Genomic DNA, 3,735 nt, shown 5'->3' with positions numbered 1-3,735 from the left:
ATTGATGTGTTGGCTATTATTATGCAAAAATGGGTCGAAAAAACAGTGATCGTTTGCGCACAATATGGACACTCGAAATGGATAGATATTTCATTGATCTCATGTTAGAACAAGTTGAGAAAGGAAACCGGATTGATGATCATTTATTTAGTAAAAGAGCATGGAAACACATGACAACATTGTTCAATGCAAAGTTCAAGTTTCACTACGAAAAAGATGTATTAAAAAACCGGCACAAAACGTTAAGAAATGTTTACAAGGCGATACATAACCTTCTTTCGTTAAATGAATTTAGCTGGATCATAAGCGGCATATGGTGACTGCTGATAATAATATATGGGATGATTACATCAAGGTATTATTTGTTCAGTTTTAGATAGGTTTGTAAATGAACAGGAACGGATCATGTTTGTGTTCGTTAATAGGGATTACTCTATAGAATAGTAACCAACTTTTGATTTTGTTCCAATTAGGTCACTCATAAAATTTTTTGTTCAAATCAGGTCACTAAAGTTTCTTTTTTGTGCTAATCTTATATATTTTACCTGGATAGCAGGTTTTGTAGGTTTTTTTTTTAAAATAGTTTTACATTGCAATTTTTTTTTAAATTGACTTAAACTATTGACTTAAACTATTGACGTTTAAATATTTTTATTAAAAATTTGTTAATGAATATATTATCGAACGTAAACAAACGGACTTAAACAAACGTAAACTAATGACCATAAATGGACGCAAGTGATGAAACATAAAAAATATAAGCGCAACTGAATGTTCATCAACATAAATGGACGAACGAGACATGTGTTCATGTTCATACGTTTAACTAAATGAACAAAATATTTTGTTAGTGTTCGTTCATTTATTAATGAAACGAACTTACCGCCAAACAGTTCACAAATTGTTCACTGAACCTTCGGTACATTTGCATATCTAATTTTATAGACAAAATGGCAAAAGACGTCCTTTATGTTTAATCGTTTTTTCAGTGGACGTCCTTTAGCAAAAGAAATGACAAAAAATATCCTTTACATTTAGAAACTCTATTATGTCCTTTGATCCTAACCCAGTTAATTTTCTCGTTACATCTGGTCATTTGCAGACACATGAGGTATTTTGGTCACTTTACTCTTGAAAATTAATCATTTTTAGGTCAGTGAGTGGTTCAGAGTTAATATTATTTTAATTTGCAATAGTAAAATGACCAAAATACCCCCATGTGCAGGACACATGACCATATTTAACGGAAAAAGTTAACTGGGTTAGAGTCAAAGGACATAATGTGATAAGAGTTTTTAAATGTAAATGATGTTTTCTTCCATTTCTTTTGCTAAAGGACGTCTTTTGCCATCTTGTCAATTTTATAATATTAGTTTTTATGAACTTATGATTCTGCTTCTGCATATGCAGGGACACCCGGATGCTCGATCATATAGAATAAAAACAGTTCCATATTACTATGATTTATGCCAAATATATAAAGACGTATCATCAGAAACAAATCTCGAAAACTCTGACAAAAATCCCATGAAATCTTTATCGGAATCAGTTGACGAGGATGACGTGTTTGAAAACCATGAAATAATGATAAATGAAGAGTTTACAGTTGCAGTGTCTAAAGAATCTGAATATGAAGATATAAGCGAGAGTCGGGTTTCGGACATGTTGGCAGCCGACAATGGACCGTTATTTTGTTGACCTTATGGTTGACCAGGTTCAGAAAGGGAACCAGATCGATCGGTTGTTTCGGAAGCAAGCGTGGATTGAGATGATTAAATTGTTTAATGCACGGTTTGGTTTTAAGTATGATGTTGATGTATTGAAGAATAGATATAAGACATTTAGAAGACAGGTTAATGTTGTTAATCAGCTTTTGGAGTCAGAAGTTTTTTTTGGGATGATTTAAGGCAAATGGTGGTTGCAGATGATCTCGCGTGGCAAGATTATATAGAGGTTCGTGTTATCTTGCTTGTGGAAGTGGTTTTCTGATTATTGTGTTTCGAGTTGACTTGTTTAATAAACCGGTCAACCCTTTATTGCAACCAGCAGACTGGTTTAACATGTTTACAACTTGATTACAATCGGTTAACTCATTTAACTCATGATGATAACGGGTCAAACGAGTTGTGGTCAGGTTACACGAACCCGGGTTAATATCCTTGACAAACCGTGAATTCGTTTAATTTAGGTTAACCCGTTTACCACCCGTTTAAGACGTTTACAAGTTTATTAAAACCAGTCAACTCATTTGACTTACGATGATAAATGGGTCAAACGGGTTGCGTTCTGGTTACACGATTTTAAGCAAACTACGGGGGGTTAGGGTTGATGTCTTTGACGGACCGATCAAGCCTTTTTATTAAATAGTTCAACCCATCAACCCGTTTATTATGACCCCCTTACTACAATCCACCAACCCGATTAATACGCTTACAAACCTCTCAACCCATTTGACTATTTGAGTCATAATATGAAATGTCAATTGGGTTGTGTTCACGTTACACGATTTTAAGTGCGTCTGGGTTAGGGTTGATGTCTTTGACTGGCCCGCTAAGTTAACTAGTTTAATTAAACAAGTCAACTAATCAAAATATTTATGACCCGTTTATTACATCCTGCCAAATTTAACATTTTTAAAATTTGATTACAACCCATCAATCCATTTGACTCGTGCAGATAAACGAATATAACTGTGGTCAGGGTTACGGTTAATATTTCTAACCCAAATAAATATATACGCGAATAATAACCTATAAATATGTATAGGCAAATTCAGATGCAAGACAATACATGACTAGACCAGTCCCTTACTACAAGGACTTATGCATCATTTTTAAGAATCTGACACCGATGAAAACTACAGTTCATCCGCTGAGGTGGATATTAAACGCCAACTCGAAAACAAAGAAAACCCCGAGAATTCAAAGAAACCAAGGGTGGATGAGGAGAGGCTGTTGCGTGCGCTTCAAGAAATGACGGATATGGTTTCTTGTTTAGTAGAAAAAAAGAAACTTGAAGGTGAAGGTAAGCAAAAGCTTATTGATGTAGAGAATGTGGTGGCAGGTGTTCAAGCATTGCCTGATATGGTTGATGAGTTAATATTGGATGCTTGTGATTACTTGGAGATGATAATAAAGCTAAAACATTTTAGCATTGGATGTTAGATTAAGAAAAAAATGGTTGATTAGGAAGCTACGTCCCTAAATTCTTGTATAAGTTGTAAGTATTATTATTTATTGGTTTTTAATGGAGTAGTAAGTTTTTAATTACCCCACTTTTGAACTAATCACATAGTTTTAATATGAACCTTTTTAGACTAGATAGTTAACTAAGAACATTAAGTTTTTAAAAATATTTCTTATTAATATTAATTATTATTATTTTTTTAACCTATTAAGAATAAGTAACGACCCAAATTAGAGGTGCACAAATCGGGTTATATAAATACCCAGTTCTGGGTTCATGTATGATCAGGTATTGGAAAATTGGTATTGGCAATACCCGGATCGGGTTCGTGTTCAGGTCTGGGTATTGTCTCTAAATATCATACCCTATGCATCGGGTTCGAGTCATATACATAACCGGGTATTCTAAAACCTGATATTTAAATACTCTATTTTTGGATATTGAAAAAACCCTATTTTCGGGGTGTTTCAGGTATAGATTAGATTTTTTAAGGGGTCACACTTTTTAAGGGTATTTTTCGGGTATTTTAGGTAATTTTTGGGTAACTTC

General features: G+C 33.8%; 1 pseudogene across 1 annotated transcript; it reads left to right on the top strand.

The window, feature by feature from the left end:
- On the top strand, nt 1–3,204 carry LOC143617311 (L10-interacting MYB domain-containing protein-like; annotated as a pseudogene). The gene is made up of 3 exons (XR_013150809.1): nt 1–355; nt 1,411–1,953; nt 2,767–3,204. The product of XR_013150809.1 is annotated as a L10-interacting MYB domain-containing protein-like (transcript).
- Nucleotides 3,205–3,735: the final 531 nt, after the last annotated feature.

The sequence above is a fragment of the Bidens hawaiensis genome, unplaced genomic scaffold (assembly GCF_021521415.1).
Source record: "Bidens hawaiensis isolate Kalapana, Puna unplaced genomic scaffold, B.hawaiensis_p1.1 tig00053808_1, whole genome shotgun sequence".
In the NCBI taxonomy this organism is placed as follows: Eukaryota; Viridiplantae; Streptophyta; class Magnoliopsida; order Asterales; family Asteraceae; genus Bidens; species Bidens hawaiensis.
This window is presented reverse-complemented; position numbering and strand designations above follow the sequence as displayed.